Here is a 15748-nt window from a genome sequence, read left to right as displayed (position 1 = left end):
CTTAAAAACATGAGCAGATTTTTTATATCCATTCAAGAAAGAAGAGAGTGGCTGACTCTGGGAACCGAGATACAGAGAAACGGCATCCCTTTTCCTTGTAACGAGGTATTTGGGAAAAGAGGTACCAATCTCCTTGCCACCTTCCTTCAGAGCTCTAAGAGAAGGTGGTGGCCAGACCTGCAGATGGGTGACTATGTTAAAAAAGGCTATGGCCTGTGAAGCTTTGGATATCAGGATGAAGTTGCCTTCCTGGTGTAGGTAGTTCATAACTACAGAGCCCGAGTTGTGGGTCTCGGTTTCATCTGCCCTGTCTTCCAAGAGCTGGGGGGAAAGCTGGCTGCTGGAGCTGATGGGAGCTGACACAAGGAAATAAGCTGGTATAGGGAGGGGGAAAGCAAATGTGAGGCTGCTTTAACTTTCTCCTGACCTAAGTTGAAAATCTTTCCTAGGTAAAAAACAACAGCAAACCAACAAAGCAAACCCAAACAGAAGAAGTTGACTCCTGGCTAAATTTAACTCCAAATAGATGTTTCTTTACCTCCCTAAATTGCTCGCGTTTCTCCATATGGTGTTCAGCCCACACACTCTCTATGCTAACTGGGTGTGACGCATTGCTGGGAAATGTGAAACACGACGGCGGCAGGTACGCGATACGGGTCCGTAAAGACCGGGTTTTGTTGGACTGCAGCAGAATGTGATGCTGCCGGTGCTGGGGAACAGCCAGCTTGGCTACAGCGAACCTGTTTGGTTGGAATATAGACTTGCATTGATGGAGATAGAACAAATCCTCTCTTTTTTGGGTTTGATTCATCAGGAGCCAAACACTTCCTATAAAATTTCATTGGCTACTCCATAAAAATATAGGTAATAAATGCCACCTCTTTTACATGAAATAGTGAATTATTTACTGGAGATGATGACTTGAAAGCTGGGTCTATTTAAAACCTCATGACATACTTAGCTCATCCATCCTAAGCATTTCAGGCTTTTCATTTGAACAGAGCGGCCTTAGGAAAGAGCCAAATTTGTGCCAGATATTAGAATAGGGCCTGTGTACAGCTGCAGCCACGGACTGCTGTGAGCTAAACCAGTACAGGAGCCTTGGCAGCTCCACAACTCATGAATTCTGTGCTAGAATTTGTAGGAAACTGAATTTTAACCTCCATGTCTAGAGATGGGGGTGGGGGGTGGGGGAAGTGCTTTGGAAGTTTTTTCCTTTGGCTTTCTACAACTTCTGTGAGAAATGGCTTTGTTGACATTGTGCTGCAAGCGAGCGTGCACATACATGAGATTAGGTGTGCTCACAGATGTTTTTAGAACATGTGAAAACCTGGTTTCAAAGAAATTTTTGTTGTCAAAAATAATTTCTGTTGTGAAAGTTTTCCTTGCATTGCCAGTGTTTGACTCCCCCAAAATATAAGAAACCTCTTGCTCTCATTTTTCATCTCTGTTCTTTTCTCTATGTTGATGAAAAAGTATTTTGCTCCAGGAAAATACCTTAGATGAAAAAAATATCGACTTCCATGTTCCTGCTTCCACATAATCTCTCTTCTCTCCACCCTCAAGGTCATGCAATAGCTTGCATTCACCGTAGTCAGTTGATTTGTGGAGGATTAAAGCAAAGGGGAGCGAAGTCAGAAGTTGCGCGTGGAGAGGTGGTTCTGTGGATGCTCAGACAACTCTGTTACAGGACTGGGTTCGGCAAGTGCTCAGAAACATGCGTCACGAGTTGTCCCGTGTACTTCAGTAGCACTGTTCATCATGCTGCCCTGGCTCATTTGCCAGCAGAAGCAGACCTGTGCCGATTTTTATTTTTTTTTAGGCTGCTGGAAGGCTCCCCACTCAGAATTTATTTGCTCCTGACAACCTTTGCTGTATTCCCTTCCAAATGCTGCTGTCAGGATCCTGTGCTGATCATGTGACGCAGCCAAATATCCATCTTCTTGCCATTCCCCAGCACAGTGGGGTCAATAATTAAAGTCCTTTATTCTTAACCATGACATAGCCCAATAGTGGATGTAATTGGAGGCTCCCACAGGCCACATGGAAGTCTGAAATGGCTGCTGATTCCATTAATTTTCTTCATGTGTCATCAAGACAGGTGCAGAATGAGCCTAATTAAGCTCAGACTCTCAGAAAAAGGAAGAAGCTGATTTTTTTTTTTTTTCCCTACCAAAAGGAATTCAGTACCAGCAGCATCTGTCTGATAGGTTTAGAGGGGAGAAAGGAAAAGAGAGAGGTGAGAAATGCTGGACAATTGGAAATTGCTGGCTAAGGGCAGGAGGGAATGAAATTGAAACCAGCAATGTCCAAGTCCCTCATGCCTGAAATTCCTACCAGGGTCACAAGTCTGCTTTGGGGTTTGCAGCCAGTTTTACTGCAGGTAGGGTGGGAAAGCAGCAGACAGCTCCCGAAATGGGCCACAGGAGACTGGAGAGGTCACGGCTGCTGTTTTTCTTCGTGTTGGGCTGGGTTGCAGGCTCGGTTCCCCGGCTGTCTGACACAGGGATGATGATGTTCACGCTATTTGAAAACCCAAAGGGAGATGATGGGAATTTGCATCTGGTCATGCACAGCTCACCACATCCCAGGGCTTCAAAGCGTTCTGCAGACCCAATTAGCTTTAGAGATCCCCTTTCCTCTCCTTCCATTCCACGAAAGAAGGGAAAGATCACTGACTATCCCAAACTTTCATCAAAAATGTCCCTTTCCAGGACAGATTGCTGTGGCGTTGCATGAGAGGGCTTAGGAACAAAATAGAGCTAAACTGAGAGGAAAATTCAGGAGTGTCTAGACTTTTTCTCTGCTTGGACTACTGATAGATAAAGATTTGCCTTGCTCTTGGGATCCATGTATCTCTACACCAGGACTGTAAATGCCCCAGCCTGATATTTAGGGACGTTTTTGTACCTTAGTATATAATCTTAAGTGTAATGTGACCATGGAAGATGATACTCTTTCATCTGAAATGACCTTTTTAAGGGCACTTTTCTGTCTCCCTTTTACTCCTCCCCACCTCCTGCCTGCAGTTCTCATCCATTTCCAGGGCTCCTGGTGAAAGTGCAATATAGTGCCTTGTTCAGGCTCCACCTGGAAGGCAGCCAGGCTGTGCAGGTTGTTTGTTGCCCTCCCTGCCCTTTTCAAAACTTCATCACTCTGGTGGGTAGAAACCTTCTCATTCTCAACCTAAATATATTCATGGAAACCTTATATCTACTTATTCGTCCTTACATATAGAAATGCCTGTTTTAAATTAACTTTGCCTTTTGATCGTAGTTACCACCTGTGTGTGGTTTGTGTGGTGGCTGGAATTTTTTTGTTTGTTTCTTTGATTTTTTTTAATATAGATATACGCACAGCCTGCTTCCTTGATTGGTCCTTTTAGGCTCAGTGCAAGAGTTTTTTGGGGTTTGGTTAGGTTTTTTTGGATTGACTGGGCAGTGTTCTAAGTGTGCATGCAGTGAAGTGGGCAGGATTTGGAGCAGGGGAAAGGGAATGGGGAAAATTATGTTCTCAGGTAAGGAATCTTATTGTGGAGGCAAGCGCTCTGCTGTCCTATTGCCAGCTACTCCATGGACCAGGCTACAACAACACAGTTTTGTGGGTAAATTCAAAGAGCTGAGACAAGCCCAGGTTCCAAGGAGAAGCAAGAGTGAGACTTCCTTATAACACCGTGTAGAAACCCAGGCAGCCCACAGCTGCGCCAGACCTTGCCTTACGTCTTCTTTTCTCCTTGTACTTCTGGCATGGAAGAAATAGGATGCGGGCCAAGTTAGGGCAAGCTAGAAATGAGAGCTCTGAGGCACTTATAAAAGCTGGCCAGCTCCATCTTACAAAGGCAATAGCTGGATGAAACTGTTCCAGGGAATAATTCCACTGTCTTAACCAAGAATTCCCAGCGGGGCAGGGTCTCGGTTTAAAGCCCTAGCTGTTTGCATTCACTTACAAGCTTAAGGATGCAGCCAGCCAGTTTTAAGTACATTATTAACTGTCAGTTTTTAAGAAGGACGAAGCAGGCACAGCCTGTATTTTGTCCTAGAGGAGAGCTCCCTCTCCCTCTGCCATTACAGAGATGGCAAAACACGGACCTTGCAGCTCAGGCAGAGGCACTCCTAGGATGTTGCTCCCCCCCCCAGCAGCAATGAGAACAGGGTCTCCTGGGTTGTTGGAGAGCTCTCCCATCCTGTAGTAAACTCTTTTTCGTCCACAGTAGAAGAATTAAGTCTGCTCAGCAGTCCTCGTGTGATTAAGTCACTGTATGAACTGGGCCTTTCAAAAAGACATGTTGCAAGGCAAAGAGGTGGTGCCTTTTGATCAGTCAAAAAGGAGTAACGTCGCTGGAGAAAGAGAATTTGGTGCAGCTCCATGAGGTGTTCAGCAGCATGGATGTGCTGGAACAGTTCTCCCAGATTCCAGTTCCTGTGGGAGCAGCTGCTCCTGTCCCTCTGCTAGTTCAGAGCTCGCGTGTGTGATGCAGTAACAGCCCTGAAAGAACAGCAGCAGCATCTCTGTGAACAGCCTGGCCACCACAGGAGAGAACTATAGGATGCTTTCATATGAGTCCTTAATTAATGAGCCCATACAGAGAAGTAGTGAGCTGAAGTGCCCTCCCTAGCATTTTGTCTGAGTCTGTCAAGTCCCATGAAACTCTCTTGAAATCCAGTCATTTGATGTGAATTCTTTCCTCTCTTTTTTGTGGGAGAGTTTTTTAAAACCTAGTTGATACAAAATCATTAGTTAGCACAGAGATCCTCACAGCCTCTGTGCTGCCATCAAAGCAGAACATTATTCTAATCCTAAGGAGCTATCAGAATGTAATTTGAAATCCTGATGTTGTGCAAAAGAAGTCCCCAAAGCTGCAGCTAGCCTTCCCTGTTGGAGCATGCAGCCATGCATCCTCAGTCCCTTGTCATCCAAGGTGATGTTTGGTTAAAGCAATTACAGCTTTCCTCCAGCCCACACCACAGTTTGTTTGCTGCAGAGATCAGCCATGGAAAACAGAGGGAGCATCCCTCCCTGCCCACCCCATGGAGGTGGGTGGCACATGCTTGGACTTCATGCTACAGTCAGAAGTATCCAGAGGCATCCCTCGTCTAGAAGTGTAGTCAAATCCTACAGTCACAGTCTGGGGGTCGGGAAAGCTGGTGAGGGCAGTACAGTCTTTGTCCTCTTTTTGTACTCTTTCCCCAGATGCCTGCCAGTGGCCACCGCTAGGGACCAGGAGTGGGATCGATTTGATGTTTGTCTCTTCCAGAACTGCTCTTATGTTACTTGTTGATGACATTAGCACAACTAGTCAACTGTAACCTCTGGGCAGATAAAAGCCTTGCTAAGGCAGCTGTCTGGGAAAAAGCAACCACTGAGGTGTTGCTAAATGCTTTTATTTCCTTCCCTGTAGTTGTCTGAAGATTCTTGTCAACTGCAAGAATGAGGAAGGGGACAGGGTTTAATTTGTACTAAAATAATGTTCAGTATCTGGGTCCCAGTATATCTTACCAGCACAGATGTTCCTCTGTTGTTCTCCCTCTCTTGAATGACTTTCAGAATTAAATCAGGAATTGGGTGGTTCACAGCATTTAGAGCCTATTTTGTGAGGAAACGAGCAGGACTTTTCCAGAGCTGTGGGGGTTGAATTCACCCCTTTGTCTTCTCCACTGTTTCCTTAGGTAGTATGGTGCACCGGCTGCTGCCAAACGTCCCTCTTTCCAGCAGTGGCTGCTGTGCCTGGCTTGCAGCCTTCGAGTGGCTGCTGTCAACCATCCCAGCCCCTCACCTAGCCTAAGAATCCCCACTCACAGGCATACATCCACACACACACCCCTCAATGGATGCTTTGCTTGATGAGTGCCAAAGTTTTGTTTTACTTTCACAATATTTAGCTCCATTATTTGATTGCGTTGCTCTGCAAATCTGACCATGCGCCGTGAGCTGTAGAATAGAGGCAGAGGGGGAGCAAGCAGCTTACCTGCGCAGGAGAGCAGAGGCAAAGGCTTTGGTGTGAAGGCAGGTCACCTGGTTTGCTCCCTACGCTAGCTTTCTGCATCCCAAGCTTAGCAAGCAGGTTTAATTCAATAGAGCCTTCTCTGAGTTATTTCACGAGTAGAGAAGCCAACGTGAAGAACGGCGTTTCACAGGTGGTGGTCTATCAACACTCAGCCCAAATCTGTTGCTGATCAACGTCCCTTGGGTTTTGGTGTGATCCCAAAGTGCTAATGCTGAAGCCACATCTTCACTTAGACCTCTCTTCCCAATCAATCTGTAAGATCTTTTTTTCCTCCTTTGCTACAAATGACTGTGTACGGTCTTGTCTCCGCACAGGTTAGAGCAGTAGGTTGCTTGCATAGTGCACAGAGGATGTACAGGACCAGGCACAGATGCTCTGAAGACCTTCAGCCCTACCTTTTAATTCAGGTGTTCAGGGTAAGGTTTTCCTTTCTGAGTTTATAGTTTTCCATATGGTTTTCCAAAACAGAGGTTTTTCTTTCTGAGTTGACGGGATGGCTAAGCCATTTAGGAATGTCTGCTGGCAGTGAGACGCCTTCCAGACAGACATCGTGTTCAGAGATGCCAGGTGAACTTTTGGTGGCCACAGATGGGATCAGAGACAAGAAATGTCACCAGGCACAGACCTTTCCCTCCTGCCCCCTGGGTGCTAAATGAAACGCCCTATTGTTCAGACCTGTGAGGTGACAGCGGGCTGGCCCTGCTCTCTGCTCAGGCCGTCTGTTCCGAGCAAAGGGGGGGCTGGTTTTGCTGAGCTGACTTTAGCTTTGCCCTTTTCACGCTGCATTTAGCTCAGCAGGGCTTTACATTTTTGTCACTTTTAGAGTGGCTTGTCTCAGACACCTTTGTCAAAGCCTCCCGCCACAGTCTCTAGGGGAGTGTGCATCTGCAGAGCATGTACAACGGCAGGCAATTGCCAGGAGGAATGGAGGGAGACGCTCAGAAACAGGGTAAGAAAAAGAAAAGTGGGAGAGTGGGGGTCCCCAGCCACAGCTATTTCATTCTAGAAGCTGAGCCAAATACCTTTCTTTCCATTATACTGAAGGGCACCAAAGCATGTTGGCCACATGGGCTATCCCGTCAGAGACAAGGTCAGATTTTTGTAGCAACGAGTGGGCAAATGGCTCCGGACAGTTAGGAACACTCCAATGCGAGCAAGGCCAGCGTGCAACCCCAACCTGCAAAGAACTGCTTTTTGTTTCAGCATTTCAAAATGGAGTGGAGGAAGGGAGATATGTCTCAAAATCTTTGGCTTTTCTAAGCAAAATCGCTTTGAAAAAACATCACAGGATGGATTCCCTCCTGTAGCCAGCTCCAGTGAGGTACTACTTGTTCTGCAGATGACTTTTCGTAGGTCTCAGCCCATGTCTTGTTTAGGCTAAAAAAGGACCTAACAGATGGGTTCATGAATACATTTAGCTTAGACATGAGAAGGTTTTTATAAGCAGTGATATAACAGGAACAGATTAAAAAAAAACCACCCTGTTTTTAGGTGGAACTTGGTCGGCTTTCAAAATTGAAATGGTTTGCTTCAGTGTTGATATATGTCTTATTTTATCAGGTAAAAAAATGAATTTAAATCATCTCACAAAGAGACATCAAAGACTATTATTCTAAAACTGCCAAACCAAGACATCTCATCATTGTCAATATTATTGTATACCCTCTGGCCAAAATTAGCACAATTTCACAACATATTTTGATTTTGAAAGAATGACGTTTTCAAATGCAAAACAGTTCCATTCAAGTCTTCATTCATTATATTTGAAATGAATTTTCGGTGGTGGTTTGATCCACCTTGCTTGCTTGCTGTGAATATGCTATGATTGCAACTTTCTGAAAGGTGTTTATTGGCAACATGATATTAAAAAATAGTTTTTACTGATAAATCTTGGCCTAAAGCTTGTCAGTCGTGAGTGTCTGCAAAGTGTATTTGGAGCAGCTTTGATTCTTGTCTGTGGTTACATGGCATGTTTTAAATCCCTGATTGGATAAGCATAAATCGCAGCATCACGATTCCCGTATAAATGTTTATGAAACTCAGAATTTGTTTTTCAGTGATACATCCCCTTAAAACACAGTGTCTAAGACACTTCTTCCCAGCAATTCATTTACTATGATTCTTATAAAAAAAACCAAACCAAAATAAATTAAAAAAAGAAATCAAACATGAAAAGCCTCTGGGCGCTTCTTATCTTTAGAGGTTTTATCCATTTTATTTCATTGCCTGCATTTGTTTGTTGCTTATACCTGTTGTGCTTAATTTAAATTGAGATCACAAGTGCTTTTTAGCAGCATTTATCTTACCATGTGTATACACAATTCCTAGCATAATAGGAGCCTAATCTGGATAGCGTTTTCTGGCATGCTAATAAATAGTGACAACGGTGAAATAATACTGCATCATTATAATAGTAGATGTGGTGGTGACTGCTCATCTGATATCCCAAGACGAGGCATTAGACATATTAACTGGGTCTTCACAGTGTTACTTAACTTGAAAAAGGTGCCTCCTAAAGGTTCGCTTTAAAAAACGGTCTTTTATTATTATTATTCATTTTTCTGACACAAAGATAGGCGAGGTTCTATCACTTAACTGTAAGGCTGAATTTTTTCATTCAAGAGTGGAATTAGGGGAATTTTTTCCTGTGTCACTGTCACCAGACTCAGATTGATGGCTGCTTTAGTCTGGGACTTGCACCAGCAAAAGCCTGAGGTGCTGCAGTTTCTGCAGAGGGAAAGCGTGTCGTTGGCACTAAGGCCAGCAATGAAAACCTGTGAGGGCATTCCCTTCCATCCCAAGCTGCTCCGGACAGGAACAAGTCTGAAATGAAAGTGAGTCTTTGGGGCAGCTTTTCTGAGCTTTGTGCCACGTCTCTTATGCTTAACGTATAGCCTAAGGTATGAGTCTATATCCCCTTCCAACCTTTTATCCTAAAGTGCTAGAGATGCATATTCTGCCTCCGTGAACCCTCCCTCTTCTGGGACCATCCTAAATTCTCTACATCTGTAATATCTCATACTTATGAATTCCACTACCTAACTGCACTGCATGTGGGAAGAGTATTTCCTTTTATCAGCTTTAAATGAATAGCCTTTTAATTTAATTGGACCCCTGTATTATGAAAAGTAAAACCAGGAGCCTGCAGCTGACCTTCTCTGTGCCATTTATTACCTCTCATGCCCCTATTATGTCACCTTTTATTCATCTCCTCCCCAAACCAATCTAGTCTTAATATTTTTAATCACTTCTAATACAGAAGCCTTTGCAGTCTTCACATCATTTTCCATATAGGTCTTAGATCCTCGTAGCTGTAATACAGCCCCATGTCCTAAGCAAGCTGTTAACATTGAAAACTGTGGCAAGCATCTAATGAAAATTACATAGGGACACAATGAGTTATTCCAGCTTTCTGGATCACTGTGGTGGCACAGATGGTCTTTCTGCTAGTCTTACAACCCTATACACTAAATCTTACTAATAAGTCTCCTCAATTGAAATCAACGGTGCATGGCATTACCTGACAGAAATGAAGATTTGAGAGTGACCTATGGCCACATATCAGCTCACAGTGAGCTATCGAACTTATAGGTGCTTATGCATTGGAAATAAAGGCCTATTGGCAGCTTTGATCCAGTGCTTTTAAAGGATAATAGTAGCCAAGTGTGTTACCATAGCATAGCCTAAATGTCAGGCTTAATCTGTCCCAAAACATTTCTACTTTTGGAGGACGCCTTGCTCTTATTTCCAAAGTAATAAATCCAATTGCCCTTTCTCTTCCGCTTCCACATCCACGAATCCTTAATGATACCAGTGAATGCAGAGATTTATAGAACTACTTTGCGACTGGGTTTTTTGGCAGGAATGTTCTTGTCGCTCCACCTCAAAACAGCACTCAGAGCGCTCCCTGTTCTCTCGTGCTGTTCCCAGTGGTGTTGCATGAGAGTTCCTTCTAGTTTAGACTGAAATATACTGTCCTGGATGCACATTTCAGGCTGGATAATCCCACTGTATGAAGTTATTCCAAATTTAATCATTCCCATTAAAGTCAATGGAGTTATTCCAGATTTCTAATGAGATAGTTGGTATTCAAGCCTGGCTATTTTCCCAGTGAAAGAGCCTTGGAAGATCAAGCCATTGGTCTACCAAAGCAGTATCTACCTCCCACAGTAAATGGCTCCACACGTGGAGAGGAAGTCACTGGTGGATAATTAGAAGAACTGTTTTCTCATAGGGAAAGCTTCCTCCTAAAATACATCCAATAGAGGCCGGCCTGAGCACTGAACCATAAGGGTTTATATCCTTTAAAAAAGTAGGAATGAAAGCTGATCACCGAGTTCTACCCTTTCTCTCCAAGTCATCTTTCTTGAGGCTTACTGCTAATTGCATAGCATTTAATTGTCTTGTATTTTTATTTGTAATCCATTTTTTTCCACCGATCAATGCAGTAATTCAGATAAAAGATTGGGAATGAGATCCTAAGCTACAGAAAATTTATCATCATGCTATTGATTTCTGTGGCATCACACTTGGCTTTAGCAAATGAAACTCGTGTCCATATTATGAAAAAATACACTAATTCAAAATGGAATAAATTAGAAGAATAGCAATTGCACAATGGTTTTAACTAACAGTTAATATATTATTGTGTGGCCTTTCTGATCCAAAGAAGAACTGTTGCATTGTAGGAGCAATCAGCTTTTGGCATCCCCTCAAAACTCCTAATACAACAGCAAAACAGAGCCTTCAGGAGTGTTCAGGGCTCTTAATCATCTAACCACAGGCATAACTATAAATATATGTGCGTGTGAAAATGGTACGTGTATGTCTCTATATATGATGTATGCATCGTTATTAGATCCTCAGTGAAACACCAGGAGACTGCCCTTATTGCTTTGGTCACTAATTACTTATAAACTGATTGCATATGTGCGTGTGAAAATGGTACGTGTATGTCTCTATATATGATGTATGCATCGTTATTAGATCCTCAGTGAAACACCAGGAGACTGCCCTTATTGCTTTGGTCACTAATTACTTATAAACTGATTGCATCAATCATCTCCCTGTACATCCAGCTGAGGCCGGTTTGTAGCTATTTACATGGTGATGGAAAGAAGAATAGGAAAACAGTTAACTGTGAAAAGCCTGTGATTACTTTGCCTAGCACTATGCAAAGGCATACTCTGCTTATGTGCCTGTTCCATCGGGAGCTCCATAGTTCTAGCATGTGCATGCATTCATATCCTCTCCAGGACCCTGTCCTCACTCATGCATACCAATCTATACTGACTCAAAGACCTGGAATCAATGCTTGCACACGTGCCTAATATCTGCTCCAGCTTTCCAGGAATGCTCCTGAAATCACAGTCATTTCATGCAAGGAACCAACAGGAATTAATGGCAGAACCGACTTTAATACTGTCACGTGTACCCTCCCTACTGTCTGCTAATGTGTGAGCACGCACACGCTCCTAGGCTTTTATAGAATATATATGCAGATACACACGGTGCAAAAGCCGGATTTTTACATTCACCCTAAACATGAGCCCAACCTGGAATCAGATCTTCAAACCACCACAGATTACAGACAAGACCTTGGTCATGTCATCTAGCGTCTTCGGGGCTTTATTTCCCAGTGATAACACAGTGTTCCATTTCCTTAAGGAAAAGAACCTTTTCCTTATCCATTTGTAATGTGCTTCAGTATAAAGAGGCCGTAGTTTCAGCTGGAATTTGCAGGTGTTGGAATTGGGCACCAGCCCTTATGTTTGCCTGAAGCCCACTGGGGTCTCAAAGCTGCTCTCTCAGCCAGGGCATAGGCACCCATCCCAGTTGTGGAGCTGGATACTGGAATCCTTTGAGGTCCCTTTGGCTTCTGCCACCCTGTTGAAGCCACTAGGAAAGAATTATTAAGTTGTGATTTTAAAAGGAAATTGAAAATTCCCTCTTTACTGCCTTCTAAATGAACCTTATAATTTCTTCCCTGTCTGTTAGTGGCACTATTCAATTCTCTCCCTGTCAAAATGTACTGGTGAAGAGCAGGAACGCGCTCGGTGGCAGGAGGGATTTATTGCCCTGTCTCCTGTGAGTGACCAGGCACCTGCCTGCAATCCTCTGTCGTGCAGGGCTGGGTACAGCCCACGGGGCAGCCTGGGGGTCCTTGCCATTGCCCCCCCGCTTGCTTTGTGATACCCCTTGCCTGGGGCTTGCCGTGGCTCAGCCCCGCGCTGACCTGTACAGCCTGTTAGACCTGAGCCCTCAGCACCTTTGCTTTCTGCTTTCTCCTAGAAAGCACTTTATTAAGCTGCAAATTAGACTTGGAAAACCCATTTCACTACAGAAATCATCTCTCTGGATGATCTGTGTATAATCAATGTAAATGTTCAGCTTACGCTAATATATAACACAGGACCTCCGATTAGAAGCAATCATCGGGCTCATCAGATACAGTCCCCTAAAAATATGCAGTTCCATAATAGATATGTCCACAAACATCTTGCAAATGTCCTCTCCATGCATGAGTCTTGGAAGCATTTCCCTAGGATATGCGCATGCTAGGATAATACATTTAAAACAAACCCAAAAGCTCCCAAGCTAAAGCTTCCTGAGGGAAGAAAGCAAAACAGAGCAAGGAAGTAAAAATTTCTGAAGTCACTGGAATAGCAGGGAATTTGTTAGGCAATAAATGGTCCGATGAATCTTGCACGTGGGGTTGAACGCTGGGGGTTCTTGCCTTTCTCTGGTGCCTCTATTACCAGCCATTCATAAGAGTGCAGCATGGAACCGGCTGGAGAGCCGGTGTGCGGTGGCACTGGGCTGTCTGCAGTTAAGGAATGCAGAAGCGAGTTCTGCAGCCCTGGCTGCCTTGACCTTGACTTTCCTTCTTGTTTTTTCTGTGTTGCTTTTCTGAGATATGAGCACCACCGAATTCAGCAGAAGAGAATGGGTAATTGGTCCCTTGGTCTCTGGTGTGATGTGCGCTGTGACGCACGAGCTGGGCGAGCTTCGGAGCTGCTGTGCTGTGCGGAACGCTGTCAGCGCAGCGCTCACTGCAAGGCTTGGCTCCATCGGGGAGGGCACAGTGGGAAGGGTGGCAGCCGCCTGTGTCTCTCAAGTCTTGAGGTTAACAGCATGATTAAAATATTAAGAAAGCAAGTGTCATCGAAGTGAAATATTGTGCCCCTGCCAGCATAAATCCCTGTGCAGCTCCTAGTGCTATCTGACAGGTTCCTCCAGAGATCACAGGCCCCATCTCTGCAGGGGAAGCTGCTCACCAGGACAGCAAGCAGCTAGTTAGACTCATTTGCTGCTCCCTCCGCCTGGCTATGCCCTGTTGTAGTTCACCTGGCATCTGCCGAGTGAGTCCTGGGAGAGGGGAGAGGTCTCCATCCATTTTCCTTGCTGGCGTCAAGGTGTGCAGGTCTCACTCATGCCAGAGGCTGCAGAAGGTGGCTCAACAGCCCCACAACCATCCCTTCTGCCCTAAGCTCTCTGCTTCGTGTCACTCTGGAGAAGAGAGATATCCAGAGGTAGCTATACGGAATCCCTGTCTCCCTGTGACACCATTTGCTAGACTAAAGCTCTCCTTTCAGCAGAAAGCATGGGCTGAAGGTGGAGAGGCTTTCTGAATCACAAAGGATGGCCTTGGGACACAGATCCCCTTCTCCACTCAGTCTTTAAAGGTGGATGTGAAACCAGCACTGCCTTAGTCTTTGTCACAAGCAGTTAAAGTATTAAAGCAGGCTTGAAATCTGGAGCAATCCCCGAAGCACACTCCTGGCTTTGATGAGGCAGGGATTTAAATAAAATAAAAAATAATAATAAAAAAATAAAATAAAAAAGGCAAGGAGAAGGGGGGAGATCTCAGTAGAGAGATTTTGGACCTCTTTATACTTCAGTACCATCAGAGTTGATGTTGCTATAATGGAATTACTGTTGTAAATTAAGTATCTCACTTGTACAGTGGTTTTGTTTAGGAGCTTCAGGTATAGTTCAGTCCCTCTGGTGCTGAGGAATAAGGACTCAGGAGAAAGGATGGTCTTCTCCTCAGACAGTTCAAATTAAACATGCCGGGAGATAAAGTGTGAAAACAGGCAAAAATGAGGCAAGGAGCAAGGGTAGTTTGTCACGGTGGGCTACAGATGCAGCCCCCAGGTACAGCTGCTGCTTCACTGGTTTCTGTGCAAGGGTGTTTTCAGAACTGTGAAGGGGAACAAGGGTTTGGCTTTGTGCACGTTTGCAAGTTGCTTCTCTAGACCATGAGAAAGCTCCAAAATGCCAAACAAATGATATAATAAGCATCTTCGGGCTTGGCAGCCCTATGTCTTTGGAAGACACATCAATAACTCAGCAGCTGAGAGGTAGAGAGAGGACAGGCAATGAGCAAACCAAAACAGCTGCTTGTGTCAGCCTGGCTGGGGGACTAATTTCACACCAACACTCCTGTTTTCATCTGTAATTAAAATTGCAACTGAAAACAGGGTTTCTGGAGGATGGGTGGATCATGCAGTGAGCATCACAGCCTCTTTGGAACCAGCAGACTTAGTGCTTATCAAAGTCTGCCAGTGTTTCACCAGCACACAAAAAATTTACAAGCAACGTCCTTTTTCCAAAGCCCTGAGGCAGGGGCCGGCGGGGCTGAGCAGCCATGCAGCGTGCAGCCCAGGCAGGAGCAGGATGAGTGGGATGCAGGCGGCGGTAACGCCAGCACTGCTAAGCCTGCTTGTGTGGGAGGACTGCTGGCCTCGCCTGGCGTAAGCTGGAGGCAAATCAGCCCTGGAGTTTATTTAAGCACTGCCAAGGTCCTACCTCCATGGCAAAGGCGTTTGCCAAACAGAGCAGGCAATGGGGCCGGCAGGAGGACGAGGTGGGGGGTCTTGCTTGTTGGTACCGAGGTGACTTTCAGTAGCTGTTGGAGGAAGAAGTGCCCTTAGTCTTGGCTTCTCCGTGCTGGTCACTAATGTTGCTCTGTTTAGCCAAACTCTTTGCTGGCCTTTCCTTCCTTCTTGGAGTAGATTGTCTTTCCCTCTTTCTTCCCTGCTACCATTCCCCGCTTCGACAGCAGCGGCAGTCACTGAAAAGAAAGACAAGTTTGGGCGCCTGAGGCACTGTGAAGCCTCTGAACTTCCTAAAGTTGTCAAGAGAGGGGAAGCGAGAGCTGACAGGGTCTGTCGTGGTGAGGTACAGCCGCTGTGACAGGCAGCACCTCTAACCCTTCTCTTTGGGGAAGCAGAGGGAGTGAGTGGCAGGCTTGACACAGTGCCTGGCTGGCCCATCCCATCAGCATCTCCTCTTAGGAGTGATGGGGAAGCAGGGATGGCCCCTGGGGGTGCGCAGGGGGGCAGGAGCCAGTAGCAAAGGCTCCGCCTGGCTGCTTTCCTCACCTACCCTGAACAGCAGGTGCACGGAGCCCCTGTGCTTGCCGGCCCTGGCGTCCCCGAGTCCGGGGGGATCTCTGGAAGCAGCAGCTCCTTAACTGGTGAGGGAAACAGGTAGGGCCTGGGAGAGCCAGCGGTGAGGCCAAGTGGTTCTCCTGGGTAGGGAGCTGTGAGGCTCGGCACTGAGCAGAGGGGTGCGAGTTCCTATTCTCACACCTTTGGTTTAACTCACACTCACTTCTTGGGGAACAGTCCTACCTTTCCAGGGAGTTTATAGCACCAGTCATAAACTAGTTATTTTCTACCAGAAAAAAATTACCCGTCTTGGGAAATCTCCCCTTCTCCTCTGTTCCTGTCTTCCCAT

The sequence above is a fragment of the Falco peregrinus genome, chromosome 15 (assembly GCF_023634155.1).
Source record: "Falco peregrinus isolate bFalPer1 chromosome 15, bFalPer1.pri, whole genome shotgun sequence".
Lineage (NCBI taxonomy): Eukaryota > Metazoa > Chordata > Aves > Falconiformes > Falconidae > Falco > Falco peregrinus.
This window is presented reverse-complemented; position numbering follows the sequence as displayed.